General features: G+C 38.8%; 1 long non-coding RNA gene across 2 annotated transcripts in view; it reads left to right on the plus strand.

Annotated features, from left to right (window-relative positions):
• LOC102165887 overlaps positions 1–17,574 on the plus strand; it is a 592,639-nt gene that overhangs the window by 524,813 nt on the left and 50,252 nt on the right. Inside the window, exon 7 of one of the 2 annotated variants that reach the window (XR_002342827.1) lies at positions 3,637–3,789. This is a non-coding gene — a long non-coding RNA (uncharacterized LOC102165887). Of the gene's footprint in view, positions 1–3,636; positions 4,970–17,574 lie in introns of those variants that run through there. The other variant, XR_002342826.1, reaches the window with a different exon arrangement.

Raw genomic sequence — 17,574 nt, forward strand, 5'->3', positions numbered from 1 at the left:
AACAAAACAAAACAAAACAACAACAACAAAACAACCTTTGTTATGCTATGGCAAGAGCATGAAAAACTCATGCCTACACTGATTTATAAAGCATCATTGACCCAGTGAAACTTCAGTATTATAAAAACTGTTCAGAAAAAACTCCAGATGTGGATGTTAACTGCCTTATACTTGGCAATTTTAGGAAACTGAAATGAGAAAGATAAACTCCATTTATCCTTAGTGAGTTTGCAAGGGTAGATGGAAATGAATAAACTCTACATAGGGAGACTGTCTGAAGATTGTCTCCAGTCTCTTGGGAATTCAAGGGTTAAAATCCAAAGCAGCTGGTGATGAGAGATATCATCTTATCTAGGCTTAATGGAGAAGTTCACATATTACCTAGGAAACCTGAAACTGGAGCCTTCATAAATAGATGCAGTTACTAGGTGAGATGCCATGTTGTCTTTTTTCTTTAGGGAAGAAGTGGGCTTGTCTCACTTTGGGAATAAGTGCAGATTTGAAAATTTTTATCTCTAAATAGGTGGAATGTGACAATATCACAGTTTGTTACTCCAAACCCAGTATCACTTCCCTTCTACAGCACCAGGATTTCAAGGGTATGCACTGGCATGTAGCAGAAAAGCATGGCCATGTTAGAAAGTTCTGGCCAGTGCAAAATGAAAGCAAGTACTTGGGTCAAAAACTTGTGTCCTTAAGAAGAGATAAGTTCTCCCCTTACAATTTATCCCTTCTTCCCAGCTGCATACTTTTATGATAGAAACTAGATCAGTCATCTATGAGATGGAGATTTTGAGAACTACAGAGAAACAAGAAAGAAATAGTTTGGCTCTATTACAAAGATGTGATACCAGCCTTTTCCTACCAACCTGTACTTTTATTTATGTTTTTTTTACATTTTTAATACAGTTGATTTACATTGTTCTGTCAATTTCTGCTGCACAGCAGTGTGACCCAGTCATTCTAGACCTTTATTTTAGAGATAATTAAATATCCTGTTTGAGCCACTATATTTTAGTGCCACATTACTATAACACCTTAACCCACATTGTAATTAATATGCATCACAGATTGGAATTACCTACAGAATTTATAACATATAAAGTTATACAAGTCAATTTAAAAAGATATCTCACTTTGTTGAAAAGTGTAAAAATATAAACAGGCAATTCACAGAAAAGGAAACCTAAATAGCAACTACACATATGGAAAGACATCTAACATCCATAATAACAAGGATTATAAATTAAAACAACTATGATAGTTTTTCAGTCATCAAATTATCAATCAGTATAATTTTTTTCATTTGCAAGTTTTTGGTAATGGAAATTGATACTTCCGTATATTGTTTTGGGGACTGTAAATGGTTTCAAGTATCTAGTAACACATTGTACATATTCCATGTCTCTGTAATTTCCATTTTTGGATACATGCATCCCTTACTGCATGGCTAGTAGTAGCCAACAATTACGAACAAATCTGGAAATACCTTATATACTCATTAGATAGGAAGAGATAAATACAATGTGGTCTCTTAAGAGTGTGGAATAGACCCAAACTCACTCACACATATAGAGAAATTATGATACTGAGAAGGAAAGGCAAGTTCAGGTGGATAAATGAGTAGGGCACTGCACTACATATGGAGAATGTTGAAGCACATACACAGAAATGCCATAATGTACATATAAATAAAGGCTATTGATTTTTCTTTCTTTCTTTTTCTTTTCTTTTTTTTTTAGGGTTGAAGGTGTGGCATGTGAGAGTTCCCTGACTAGGGGTCTAATCGGAGCTATAGCTGAAGGCTTACACCATAGCCACAGCAATGCCAGATTGGAGCCACATCTATGACCTACACTGTAACCGGCAACACCAGATCCTTAACCCACTGAACAGGGCCAGGGATGGAACCCACATCCTCATGGATACTAGTTGAGTTCACTTCTGCTGAGCACATCAGGAACTTTTAGAATGATCATTTTAAACCTGAGATAACTGTTATCTCCAAGAAGGAGCATAGAGAATGGAACTGTGAGAGGAAAATAGAAACCACCCTAAGTTTTTTTTTTTTTTTAAGCCATGACAACATTTTTCTAAAAATGACAATGTGTAAACAGCAACCAATGCAGTGGGTTGGAAACATGAATGTTATAGTACTGCTTCTAGTTTTATGACTTTTTTTTCTTAAAAAAAAGCACCAAAATATTGATAAAAATTGCAAGGCCCATTCCCTTCTAAGAAGTGTCTTCATTTATTTTTGCAAAATCGATATTACTTTGATTACCATGAACATTAGAGGTACTATTCTGTGTGATTTATATACATTTAGTTGGAATTTTCTAGAATGAAGTTATTTGAAGTTCTAAATATCCATATATCTAGTGTTTGTCTTCACGCCTAACGGAGACCTAAATATCAACATGTGAACAGCTCAGCTAATGATTTTTTGATAGCCAGGAAATTCCAAAATATTTTTAATATTCTATATTTAGAATAAATAGAATATATTCTATATTTAGACTCTAAGGTTATTTTTAAAATTTGATTATCTCCTGGAAGTGATAAAGGCACTCTTCTCTAACTAACCGATATCACAAGACAGAGTGATCCATTGAAATGATTTGGCGTGTAGAAGAGTTATCAAAATTATGTTTTCTGTAAGAAATGCCTCTAGAACAATTAATATCAAAATATTGATTAAAGATGTCCTGGAAGGCATGTGTGACTGTGAGGTAGTAAGAAATATTTGGAGTAGAGTATTTGCATATGATATGTTTATGTTTCCTTTAGGGAACCAAAATAGAGACCCAAGAAATATTTGGAGCCCAAAGCCATACTTAGTGTTAAACCCTAGTGAGTACTGAAAGTCAAGAGAGGTATGAAAAAGAGAAGAAACCAAAAGTATTAGATAATTGAGCTGGCGAGGCAGCAAAACAGAACTTTCCAAAGACGAAAATATATATATATTAAAAAGGTTCTGGGGAGTTCCTGTCGTGGCTCCATGGTTAACAAATCCGACTAGGAACCATGAGGTTGCGGGTTCGATCCCTGGCCTTGCTCAGTGGGTTAAGGATCCGGCGTTGCTGTGAGCTGTGGTACAGGTTGTAGACGCGGCTCAGATTCCGAGTTGCTGTGGCTCTGGCGTAGGCCGGCGGCTACAGCTCCGATTCAGCCTCTAGCCTGGGAACCTCCATATGCCACAGGAGCAGCCCAAGAAATGGCAAACACACACACACACACACATACACACACACACACAAAGAAGGTTCAGAAGAGAAACCAAGTAGATAGGAGACACAGGTATGCAAGCTGAAAAGCAATGAAGGTCAAGTTTTTCTTTGTAAGAATGGCTTAGCTTATACAAGGTCATGAAAGCCAGGCTAAAATTAGAGTTCCTGAGTTTGGGCATAAAGATAGTCACACTTGGGGATAGGGAGCCAAATTGAAAACCTTTAGTTATTTGAGAGTTTTTTTATTTTATCTATGTTGATCTTAGTTATAACTGGACACTTTTGGTTAGAGGATACATTTGAGAATTGCAAACAACAATCTCAAGAGTCTAGGAAGTCAGAATTCCTCAGTAAGTGATGGCGTCCAAGAAAAGCAGAGTCAGTAATGTCCATTTTCTCTTTGAAGGTTGATTCAGCATCTTACTTCTCTTTTCCTGATGATGGACTTTGCTAAGGAGGACAAGTTGACCTGAAGAGCCTCTACTACCTCCAGACGTGAGCACATGCCAGGTGACTCCTCACAGCTCCACAAGCCAGTATCGTCATTGCCGTGCAACAGGTGAGGCTGAAGTAAGAGAATTTAAGCCATTTCCCAAGGTCACAAAGTGAATACATGTTCATGACTGGAGGAAAATTCAGGCTTTCAGGAGGAGCTTTGAATCCCACGTTCTTTCAGTTGCCACTGCCTTCTAAGTAGCCAAGAGCCACCGTACCAGAGAGCACACACAGCTAAACTAGGATTCCAACCACAAATTCCGTTTCCAGCTCTTTGTGTTAGTCACTTCAGAGCCTGCTCTGCTCTTTTTGTAAAGGAATCCTGAAGACAGTGATTTAAAGTTGAAATGGGCAATATTGGAGGTGAGGGGAAATCACTAGTTGACCAAAGGCAAGCATGGCTGTATCTGGAAATAGATGCTCTGCTTCACTACCTTCTGACTCTGTGTGGATGTTCCTTTGGGAACATACAGGGGGCTATTACATGCACTCCTTAGATTATCAGTAAGTGCTGGGTATAGATCTGTGCTGGGTGGCTCTCTGAGTTGCTGAGGCAAGAGATAAACTTGAGGCTCATGCAATTGTGAAATTGGTTAAAGGGGAAAAAACAAATGCCACCCACACTCCACACTCACATACTTACTCAATGCCAACCATATTTAGTGGGAAAAAGAGATTCTCTTGATATTGAAATTAACCATTTTTTTTGACCGTTACCTTCTTCTCTTGGTGTTTAAGGAATGCTTAAATAACTTTTGGAGGGATAAAAATACCTCTAAAAGCAAATGTTTAACGGAGAGCCAAAGTGCATACAAAAGGAGTGAAAGATTATAAATAAGAATCCAAATAAAATCTTAATTTATAGTAGTGCACTAAAGTTTATTTCATAGTTTTAACAAATGTGCCATGGTGTATAAGATATTAGCATTAAAAGCAATAACTAAGGCCATTTGGACAAATGGGATATACCTTCCTTGACTTGGACTTTTTATAGATTTCAGAGTCCTGGAACTCATGTTTGAAACAAAGTGCTCTTTAGAAACTTTAAGGGCTAAAGTGTGGGCTAGAAATGATGTACTATTTGCCCAGGAAGTCACGCCAAAATTTATCTTACTTCCTAACATAGGATCTTACATTTGGGAAACTTGTGCTAGCAGATCATAGAACACCCAGGTCAATATAATGATGCATCTACCACTTCCTGAATCTACCTAGGCCTTTGGCATTGTACTAATGAACTTAATTCTCAGGGGAAAAAAAATACATATATATATATCCTTATTTTAACATATTCTTAAGCTTTCTTGAATGGTATTACTATCCATAGCTCTATCCTAATTTCCAGGAGTTATTCTGCATATTACTTTCTAGATAATTGACTTTTTCTCTGTGATAATTAATATTTAGAATCTGCTTCTATGCTTTTAAGAGAGAACTAGTTAGAGTTTCTGAAGGAAGATGAGATAGTAATGAGGAAAAAGTAGCTCTGGACTCAGTAGGGTTTGGGGGGCCATATCTAAATACCTTAGTTTCCTCAATTAGTTGGCGTTATAAAAAGGACCATAGAGGAACCATAGATTTTGGTTTTCCTGGACCAGTCCAAATTTCTACCTTTTATACCAGCACCCTCTTTCATCTTCATTGGTATTCCACTTAGAATGACTATATTGTCACCTAATTACATACAGAGTAAGGACACTTTTTTACATGACAGTAAGGAAACATTGATCCCATAGGATTAAAAGATTTACATGAGGCCACCTAGGCATCGTCCTGCTCAAGCCAGGGCTAGAATCATCTCTGTAGTTGGTTAGGTCTCTTAGCAATGTGCGAGCATAGGCAATAGACATCAGATTTTATTTATTTTTTAATTTTTTTATTTTTTGGTCTCTTTGCTATTTCTTTGGGCCGCTCCTGCAGCATATGGAGGTTCCCAGGCTAGGGGTTGAATCGGAGCTGTAGCCGCCAGCCTACGCCAGAGCCACAGCAACGCGGGATCCGAGCTGAGTATGCGACCTACACCACAGCTCACAGCTATGCCGGATCGTTAACCCACTGAGCAAGGGCAGGGACCGAACCCACAACCTCATGGTTCCTAGTCGGATTCGTTAACCACTGCGCCACGACGGGAACTCCAACATCAGCTTTTAGATGGTCATTTTGTGAAACCCAAGCATGAGCCTCTCCCCTTGACTTGAAGGACATTCAACCAAGAAATCCATAGAGTCCTTGGGTTAAACCTAAGGTTATCTTTATGACATTCATGGCATATGCATGGGTGTAGAAGCATCTGAATCAAAAGCACTTGCCAAATCCTAACCTACACTTTGCACTTATAAACAATTTTTTTGTTTTTTTTAGGGCCACACCCATGACATATGGAGGTTCCCAGACTAGGGTCCAGTCATAGCTGTAGCCACTGGCCTATACCAGAGCCACAGCAACACGAGATCCAAGCTGCATCTGCAACCTGCACCACATCTCACCACAAGGCTGGATCCTTAACCCAATGAGAAAGGTCAGGGATCAAACCCGTGTCCTCTTGGATACTAGTCGGGTTCATTAACCACTGAGCCACAACAGGAACTCCTGTAAACAACTTTAATAGTATAAATTATACTAAGCTTATAAGGGACTTTATCACATGGGAGTAGGAGGGACTCCCTCTTAATCCAAATGAATTAATTGGAAATTGCTTCCTCAAAAGCAGCTGTGGGAGTTCCCGTCGTGGCTCAGTGGTCAACGAATCTAACTAGGAACCATAAGGTTGCGGGTTCGATCCCTGGCCTTGCTCGGTGGGTTAAGGATCTGGCATTGCTGTGAGCTATGGTGTAGGTTGCAGATGTAGCTTGGATCCCGTGTTGCTGTGGCTCTGGCGTAGGCTGGTGGCTACAGCTCTGATTCATCCTCTAGCCTGGGAACCTCCATATGCCTTGGGAGCAGCCCAAGAAATGGCAAAAAAACAAAAAAAAAAAAAAAAAGAAAAAAAGCAGCTGTGTTGGCATCCACAGGACACCTCCTTCCCTTTGTTCTCCTCCTCTGCAGTGGGTGGTGGGAGTTGAAGACCTTCATGTGCTGTTCACAGACACAAAGCAACCTAGTGCTGGGGCTGGATGGGCTCCAGTTCTTATGAACTTTCCACAGCAAAGCTGCAGAATTAAATGTGACAAAGCTTCTCCATGTACAGCAGCCGTGATAGCAGAGGGCCCTTCGCAGCTGACCTTTAGATGAACTTAATTACAATCAGCGAGAGAAAAATGTTAGGCCTTTCATACAACATAATGGAGTTTCTCTAATTTGTTTACCAGCGGAGCCCAGCAAGGGCCGTCTCCCCACAGAAGGCGTTAGTGCACAGAAATGAATCCAGGCAACTGCATATTAGAGAGTCTGGCAGATTAGGCTGTGAGGTGTGCCTATTACAAAGGGATCAAGCGTCCTGGAGGACAAATCCCTTCTGCAGTCAGCTGTCACTTTGGGGGTTATTGTCTAATCGGATGTTATGAATTCATTCAGTACCACGTTCAAAAGCATCTAAATCATCAATGGCAACAAGAAACATGAATTTATGGCTATTGGGGTCTTGAAGGGATTGTGATTGATAAGTAATTTTCAGGCTCACAGAATCAACATTTCATACCTTATATCTTACAAGGATTTTTTTATTTTTGTAAACTAGGAGAAGAGTAACTTTTTTTTTTTCAGTTTAGAATCTGATACGTGCTGGTATAAAATCAAATTCCAACATAATTTAAATATGCATTAATAAAGAGGCCAGTGATTGGAAATTCTAAAATTATTTCTAAAATGCATAGACCCTATTTCCCCATTCTTCTAGTAGTTTAGTCACACCACACACACACACACACACACCACACACACACACACACACACACACACACACACACACACACACACTATAAACCAGTGAACTCTGGCTGAAAGTCCAAGATGAATGTTAGGATAGAGTCCCATGTATTTTTTCTCTGCTTCATCTTGCAACTTGGCTGATGAAGTATTTATCTCTTGTCACAGTGAGGTTCAATGATGTTATAATGAAGGGTCAGTGACTGAATGCAGAGGTAATGAAGGGTCAATGACTGAAGGCTAGCAAAAGACGGAAGTATTGAAATATTTCAGGTCACCTGTTTTGCAAGCAAAGACACCACACTATGAGCCTTTTTTATTGGTGAATTCTGGCTCTTTGGTTGGGTAGGTTTGGATACCTTTGTTCTGGGGCAGTGCTGCTCAAACTATCTAACATGAAGCACTTTTTTTTTTTGTCTTTTCGATTTCTAGGGCCACTCCCACGGCATATGGAGGTTCCCAGGCTAGGGGTCTAATAAGAGCTGTAGCTGCCGGCCTATGCCACAGCCACAGCAACGCAGGATCCAAGCCACGTCTGCAACCTACACCACAGCTCACGGCAACACCAGATCCACCAGCCCACTGAGCAAGGCCAGGGATTGAACCCGCAACCTCATGGTTCTTAGTTGGATTCGTTAACCACTGAGCCACGACGAGAACTCCAAATTACTTTTTTTAAAAAAATTTCTATTCCTTTATGCACTGATAAAATGAAAACAAATTGGAGGGGATTATTTAAAAATGATAACTAGTTAAATACAATGTAAACTGTAAGCCCAATAAGTTAATTATTCCATTCAACAGACATTAAAATTACTTTGTTGAACTGCTATAGAAGTTATAAATTATTCTCAATTTCTGTTTATAGAATTACAAAAATGGAGTTCTCATCATGGCTCAGTGGTTAACGAATCCGACTAGGAACCATGAGTTTGTGGGTTTGATCCCTGGCCTCGCTCAGTGGGTTAAGGATCCGGTGAGGTGTGGTGTAGGTTGCAGACACGGCTCAGATCCTGCATTGCTGTGGCTGTGGCGTAGGCCGGCAGCTACAACTCCTATTAGACCCCTAGCCTGGGAACCTCCATATGCTGCAGGAGTAGCCCAAGAGATGGAAAATAGACAAAAAAAAAAAAAAAAGAATTACAAACTAACATCTCTGTTCAGACCATATTTTGAATAGTCCTGTTCTGAGGCATAACGAGTTCAATAGTCTCACCTTTTTTTTCCATGCTTTAAATCAGGGATTGGCAAACTTTTTCTGACAAGGTCCAGATAGTAAATAATGTTGGCTTTGTAGGCCATATGGTCTCTGTCACAGCTACTCACCTCTGCAAATGTAGCATGAACCATCCATTGACTGCATATCCACCATGAGCATGGCTGTGTTGCAATAAAACTTTATTTACAAAGGCAGGCTGTAAGTCAAATTTTGCCTGTGGGTGGTAGTTGCTGGTCCCTGCTTTAGAAAGTCTGAGCTATATTTTCACATATCTTGAATATTTATTTGTATTTTGAAAACATTTTGAGAGCATATCTGTATATTTTAAACACATTTTGCTTTGGTTTTCTCACCTTGTGTAAATGTTACAAATAAAAAGACATTCTAATGATTTAAGGATTAAAGCATTCTGGAGGAGAAAAGCCACCACAGCCACGTGGCAGAAAGAAACCCAGGTCAGAATCTTCGTAGATTTCACCTTCCTTTCCTATGGCAATGGGCAATTTTTAGTACTAGCTGGAGATGGGGTGGCAGGCTCTCTGATTCCTCCTTGCAGACTCAGCTCAAACATCATAACCTCTTTCATTCTGGCTCTTCAGAATGTTTCTAAGTGGAACATTCTATATGAGAAGGATTGTGGCCTGAGACCTTCTCATTTCGCCTTACCCCCACCCCACACACACACCTACGACTTATCATCCTGAAAGGGGTTTGCTGTTCATATATATCTTCACCCTCTTAGACCATAAGCTTTCCGGGATAGATTCAAGTCATTTCAAGGGATCTTTGTTATTCACAATGCCTAGCACAGAACTGGAAACACACAAAGTGAGATTACGTAGATGTGTGTGTGTGTGTGTGTCTATAATATGTGACAAGAACAACCTGAACAGAATCATCACTAAGATAGTTGCAAAACACACCAAAAAAAAAAACAAAACTAAGATTATTATACACTGCAGTGTTTGTAATCTATGAATAATTATGCAAATGAGCTATTCTTAGTACTTGTGGAAAAAAGATGCATCTAGATGAAATTATAAACAAAATTAAAAGGAATGTATACTGGGAAAATTGTGGTATTAACTGTATAAGTAGTATAGAGGCCAGAGTATAGGACTGAGGCAGCAAGGAAGTACTGATCACTGGGGATGTATTACCTAAAGGAAGAAAGAGAAGAATGTCAAATCTGAAATGAGAGGTACTGAATTTCATGTCAAAAATCTCTCCTCCCTTTCCTACTTGCCCTGTCCAGCCCCCTACCCCACAGGTAACTAACTTGGCTTTACCTCCTGCTATAAATATCCTGTTCTCTGAATGGATTAGTCCTTTTCCTCAAGCCATGGCTTCACAGGGTCCTCTTCTGAATCCAGTATGGACTCTGGCCAATTAGCCTCTAGGAAGATTGGAACATTTGGAGAAGATAGGTTTGCTTGTAGAAACCAACCCAGTTCTGAGTGAATATGCCTTTGCACAGGTGTTGCCTAACTCCTTTGCTGGTTTGGGAATGCAACCAGGTGAGATCTTTTAAGAGACTTTTGGAAGCTTTTTGATACTTCCCTCTATGTAGCATTGTTCCTTTCCAAGAACAGGCTGCTCATGCCCTGCAATTAATCTTTAATGTCACCTCAAAGGGCAAATGGGTGGGTGGGGGCTGGTTTGTCAATGCTCACAGACGTAGCCAATGGCCCACAGTGGTCATCACATTTTGCTGTGGTGTGGAGCCCGTGGACTGCTTTGGGGGCTGCAGTTACTGTCCTCATCTCCCCAGATGACCTGAATGCTAGCACCCGTGCACACAGAGGAAGGCTTAGTATTCATTATCTCACACTGTCACCCTAGTACTGAGTCAAAGTCAGCTCACCTCTCACAAAGCATCTATACCTCAGCTTTCTGGGATTTTGCTTAGGAGCAGAAAAGTAGAACAGGATGCTGAGGAAACAAATCTTGGGAAATAGTACACAAATTATCAGATTGATCAGGCAATATCCCTTCTTGGAACTCTTGGGATTTCTTGATGACAGGTCACTTTGTAGAGTCCATAAATCTCTCAGTTTTTTTCTCATGTTAGACTAGGCTAATTTGGATACTGAAAAATTCAGTTACTTATATATTATTATTGTTATCGATTTTATTTATTTATTGTATACCAGGTGTATCACTACAAGGAGTTACCACATGTACAAATTTGGTGATTATGTCGTCCTTGGGGACTTTTAGAAACTGAGCTTGGCCATGTAGAGGGAAGGGACATTTCAAACAGTCTGAGAAGTTGAGAGCTGAGGAGGAGTACCCGCTGATCATTCTGTTCTTCTGGGAAGTGTGATGTCTAGACGAAAAAGAAAGATCAATAGTGGGCTGAATCTGAGAGGAGGACAGAGGGGCGGTGGTTACGCCTTTCAGAGGCATGGGCAGAAAGAAATGAAAACCGTTCCTGCTCTCCTTCCCCTCAAAACAGAGAACATGCAGACCAGGGCTCATTGTGGTTTGGGGCAGATGGGATACTTAGGGAAAAAAGGCTGGCATTGTCTTCCTCAGAAGAAGAGCAGGCAAGCCCAGGAGGCTCACTTCCTCCAAACCCACAGCCTTGCCTCCGCCCCACTGGTTGGCATACAGAAAGGAAAACTCTTCAGGAAAGAAGGTTGGGAAGAGTCTGCAAACATTTCTGTCAGTGTCCCATCCATGAATGAGTCCTGATTTGGAAAGATGTAGTCATTTCAATACTTTATTATAGGTAGCACTCTAGCTTTTTACTTGTGGAGGCTACTGTGAGAAAACACAGCCCTGCATCAAAAGTCTAGTCTCAGGGCTCCCATCGTGGCGCAACAGAAATGAACTCAACTAGGAACCATCAGGTTGCGGGTTCCATCCTTGGCCTTGCTCAGTGGGTTAAGGATCTAGCATTGCCGTGAGCTATGGTATAGTTCACAGACGTGGCTCGGATCTGGTGTTGCAGTGGCTGTGGCATAGATTGGCAGCTATAGCTCCAATTCGACCCCTATCATATGAACCTCCATATGCTGCAGGCGCAGCCCTAAAAAGCAAAAAAAAAGACAAGAAAAAATGCCTAGTCTTTTGCAGAGGGAGTGGGGTGGATTGGGAGCATCTCTATTCTTGAAGGAGATTGGTCTGTAGTTTGTTTTCTTGTGATATCTGTTTTTATAGATCTGGTTGTCGTGGCCTAAGGTTAACCTTTTTAAACATATTTTTTTTTTCAATTTTTCCATCACACCATGTGATACTTAAGCTCTCAGGATCTGACATCTAGTTGCTGTCACCTCATGTCCACCTGGGGATGTCAGCAAGTGACTTCACCTTGGCAGGCTTGGTTTCCCCACTTGTAAACTAAAGACAATGACTGTTTCTTCCAGAGGGATCTAGGCAGGACAAGATGATGACTGCTGTCTTGAAGCAAGCACTCCACACGTGGTGTTTGCTGTCATTATTACCAGTCCTTATTTAAGGTCAGTTTTCCAAATACCAACATTCACTGAAATCAGTAAATATTTATTTATTTACCATCCCCATGTGTAAAGTTCTCATTTTTCCCATTTTTATTAACAAAGGAATCTAAGATAGGGTACATTAGCCTATATACTACCCTTTCAAATTTCAGCCAAATTTCAATTTGTTATGGTTCAATCTATTCCATGTTATGGAGTACTATCAAAACATCCATATATATATGTGTGTGTGTGTGTGTGTGTGTTATATGTATATATATGGATTATTGTCTATTAACAGATTATGAAATTAGTTTAGGAAGTTCTTACTAAGGTATTTCTTTTTTTTAGGGCCGCACCCACCAGCCTACACCACAGCTCACAGCAACACCAAATCCTAAACCACTGAGAGAGGCCAGGGATCGAACCAGCGTCCTCATAGATACTAGTCGGGTTCATTACTGCTAAGCCATAATGGGAACTCCATTAAGATATTTCTTTATTTTTTTTTTTTGTCTTTTTGCCTTTTTGCCTTTTCTAGGGCCACTCCCTCAGCATATGGAGGTTAGGCTAGGGGTCTAATCAGAATTGTAGCTGCCGGCCTACACCAGAGCCACAGCAATGTGTGATCTGAGCCGCGTCTGCAACCTACACCACAGCTCATGGCAATGCTGGATTTTTAACCCACTGAGCAAGGCCAGGGATTGAACCCACAACCTCATGGTTCCTAGTTGGATTCGTTAACTACTGCGCCACGATAGGAACTCCCCATTAAGATATTTCTTAATGACAAAGAAAATAAAGAGAAGATAAGAGTTTAGGATGCATTTTTTAAAAAGACCAGAAGTTCCCATCATGGCTCAGCGGTAAAAAACCCAACTAGTACCCATGAGGGCTCAGGTTTCATCCCTGGCCTCACTCAGTGGCTTAAAGGATCCAGCATTGCCATGAGCTGTGGTATAGGTCACAGACACAGCTCAGATCCCATGTGGCTGTGGCTGTGGCATAGGCCAGCAGCTGCAGCTCCAATTCGACACCTAGCCTGAGAACTTCCATGTGCCTCTGGTGTGGCCCTAAAAAGTCAAAAAATTTAAAAAGTTTAAAAGTAACAGAAACATAAGCATCACTGTGAACTTGTTAGAAAGGCAGGTTCTTGAGTACCACAGACCCACTGAATCAAAAACACTTGGACTGGAGCTTAGTAATCTGTGGTTTAACAAGTCATCCAGGTGATTTTGATGCTTGGTGAAGAGGCTGAAATTTGAGAACCACTCATAGTTTAGTGATAGGATCTCCGAGTTAAAATCTTGGATCACTTCTTTAGTGCTGTTATGACTTTAGGCAAATGACCCACACTCAACAAAACCTATATCTCAGGGTTGTTGAGAGAATCTAAATAAGGCATATGCAAGTACAGAAACTGAAAGTTCCAAAATACTCTAAGCGCAGTATCTGTTTATGAGGGAGGGAGAGAGGATAGGAAAGAGAGGGAGGGGTGTGTGCGTGGTGGCGGGGAGTGGGATGCTCCAGAAAAAACACACAATTCTCTCCAGTAGAGAAAAGAAATATTTCATATCTTCATATGTGCCTCCGTATTTCTCAGCCTCCATTGCCATTAATTTGAGGCCTGGTAACTGATTGCTAATTCTGGTGGATGTCTTGTGAGTGGAAGTGGCGTGTGTCGCTACAACCCAGAGGCAGTTACAACTATGGTGCTTCCTCCATTCTTTTGTTCTTCTGCCATGAAGCATACTTCCTGTCCTGGCAGAATCTGTGATCCAGAAATAAACCTTTGTTGTGTTCAGCTACTGAGATTTCAGGAGTGATATGTTGTGGCAGCTAGCATAAATTATCTGGGTCAGCAATGTAGACGGGAAAGCAATGAGAAAGTAAGATTGACAATGAGATGTTAGATAGAGGGAGAAGCTGGCTTAAAGAAAGAGAATGATACTATCTCCTGATGATAGGAAACAGATACTGGGCCAAGTCTTTATCTCCATAAGTCCTGGGAAGAAGACAGAGATCTCTAAAAGACTTAATACCAAAAGAAGGATAGGTAATTTCCCAGAGCATTGTTGTCTAATCAGCGCCTGTGAAGATGATGAATTCAGATAGGTATTCTCATTCTTTGGTTGTAAAGTGAGAAGGGGATGGGCTATTCTGAGCTTGCTTCCCATAAAAACTACAGATTCTATGTACTAAAAACCAACCCACTATGCCAAGCCTTCTAATGGCGTTTCTGCCTTTGTTTTTATACCGCCAACCCTGTCTTTGCAATGCATTTCTTTTCTTTTGTACCAAAAAAAAAAAAACCAGTTAGAAATCCACTTATGATCTGGTTGCCCTACTTTTCTTTTCTTTTTCCTTCAAGTTCATCCTCTAGACATTTTTCTAATCACCTTCTTATTTTAAGTTAAAACCATACTGGACAACTGGTGTTTTACTGAATACATCCTTCCCATTTTAACATCAACACATGTTATCTTCCTGCAAAACTTGACTTTCAGGGTTAGATTATGATGTCATATTTCAGGAAGGCTTCTTGGACTCCCTAATATTGAATAAATTGTAATTACATGATTTCTCAAGGTATATGTTTAATGCATTTCCATTGAAGAGGGTAAAGAGAATGTATCTGAACTTTTCCTGTATATAAGGATGAAGAGTTTAGGTTGGAGTAATTTTCTATTCAAAAATCTATGCAAAGATACTTTTAGTTACAACATAACATGGATAGACAACCACTATTTTAGTTGTAGAAAGCCAAAATAATTTTTTATGCCTTGAAATCTGAAGTACAGAGCTGGTTATTCTGGGGAAGATAGGATATAAAAAATGAACATGAAATAAAGACTTCTTCATAAATAGAAAAGAGAAAAAATTCATCAGCAGACGTACATAAAAAATAATTGTTCCCTTGTAAATCAATTATACTTCAATTAAACTTTTAAAGAAATATTCAAGGAGGTCCCTGAGGCAGGGGAAAATGACATCAGAAGGCTATGTGGACACTAAGGACCGTAAGGGAAAGAAACATTAAATATATTAAAGACATGGGCAACTATATAAGATTTTTTCTTATGATTTAAACATCTTTTAAAAATTAAATGTTTAATAAAAATAATAGCATTGTAATCAGGATTTATGATATATTTATGTGTAAAGTATATTGCAACATGAGCATAAAGGCCTAGAGGGACAAAATGTAAGTATAGTATTGCAATAGTCTTATATGTGAAGCAGCATATAACATTAGCTGAAAGTAGACTGTGGTAAGTTAAAGATATATGCTATAATCCCTAAAGCAACCACTCTAACATAATAAAACAAAAATTATAGCTGAAAAACCAACAAAGGATATTAAATGTAATTATTAAAAATATTTTATCAGAAGATAAAGCAGTAAAAGAAGATAAATGGAATAAAGCATTGGAAAAAATTAAAAACAGGCAGCAAGATGATAGCGTGAAACCTAATGAATTATCACTTTACATCTACATGGTCTAACTGTTTAAAAAATGCAGGTCTCAACTCAGTGCTGCATACATATAAAATGTTAAATATACAGTCACTAATAAGCAAAAAGGAACATGAAAAAATAGATTTATTTTGCTCACATTAGTCAAAAGGAAAGCTGTAGTAGCTATAGTGATACCAAACAAAGTATAATTCAGAGAAAAGAATATCACCTGGGATAAAGAAGGTCATTCCAGCTGATAAAGAAGTCAATTTATCCAAGCAACATAACATTCCTAAGTGTTTATGTACTGATAACAGATCCACAAAACACATGAGGCAAAAGTGAACACACATGCAAGGAGAAGGAGATAAAACCAACTTATAGCTGGACATTTCAATAACTCTCTTTCCATCATTGGCAGAACAAGTAGATACAAAATTGTCAAGGATTTACAAGTCTTGACTAGCAATATCAACCCACTGACCTAATGGCCTACTGAAAACTCCAGCCAACAACAGAATACACATTCCTTTTTGAGGAAATATAAAATATTTTCCAAATTAAATAATATTCTTGGCCACATAAAAAAGCCTCAATAAATTTAAAAAGGATTCAGGTCAACAAAGTATATTCTCATAGCACCATGGATTTAAATTAGAAATCAGTAACAGAAAGCTTTCTGGAAAATCACTAGGAATTTGAAAATTATATAAGACATTTCTAAATAACCCTGGACCGGGGAAAATGGAATTTAAAACACATTTTGAACTGAATAAAAAACAAAAACACAAACATGAAAAATTGTGGGATATTGCTAAGAGCAGTACTTAGTGGGAAATTTATAGCACTAAAGGTCTATAGGGATTGTCATGTACTCACTGAGGTATATGGAATGATTGGCCAGTGGGGACCTGCTGTATATCACAGAGAATTCTGCCCAATATTCTGCAATAATCTATGTGGGAAAAGAATCTAAAAGAGAATGGATGTGTGTACATGTACAACTGAATCACTTTTTTGTACAGCAGAAATTATCACAACCTTGTAAATCAACTATACTTCAATAAAACTTTTTAAAATGAGAAAAAAAGATGAATGGCCTTAAATCAAAGTCCATAGCTTCTACGTTTTAAAACTAAATAAATAAGAGCAAATTAAACCCAAAGTAAGCAGAATAAAGGAAATAAAAAGGACCAGAAATTGAAAAGATAATATAGAATCAAGTAAATCAAAGTATGATTCTATCAGAAGATCAATAAACTTGATAAAACTTGAGACAGGCTAATAAGGAAAAAGGAGAGAAACACAAATTGCCAGTATTAGGAATGACAGTTGATGTCACTACATATTCTAAGAGATATTAAAAAGATAATGTGAAAATATTATAAACAAATTTATGTCAATAAATTTGGCAACTTAGATGAAATAAACAAATCCCTTGAAAGACATAAACTATCAAAGCTCACGCAAAGATGAAATAGATAATCCAAATAGACCTGTTATCTATTAAATAAATCGATTTTATAGTTAAAACCTTTCTGCAAAGAAAACTCCAGGCCCAGGTGTTTTCACTTGTGAATTCTACCAAGTAATTAAGGAAGAAATTAAATCAGTTATACACAAAGTGATCTAGAAAATTGAAAAGGTGAGAATATTCCCAACTCAGTATATCAGACTAGAATTATTCTGACACTAAAACAAGACAAAGACATAAAAATAACAACACACACTTGAGTATAATATCCCTCATGAGTGTTGATTAAAAATATTCAAATAAAATTGTATTAAATTGTGTTTAGCAGTATATAAAAAAGGATAATAGATCATGATTAGTTCTAAGGTTTACAACAGAAATGCAATGTT

Source organism: Sus scrofa, chromosome 3, assembly GCF_000003025.6.
Source record: "Sus scrofa isolate TJ Tabasco breed Duroc chromosome 3, Sscrofa11.1, whole genome shotgun sequence".
Classification (NCBI taxonomy): Eukaryota; Metazoa; Chordata; class Mammalia; order Artiodactyla; family Suidae; genus Sus; species Sus scrofa.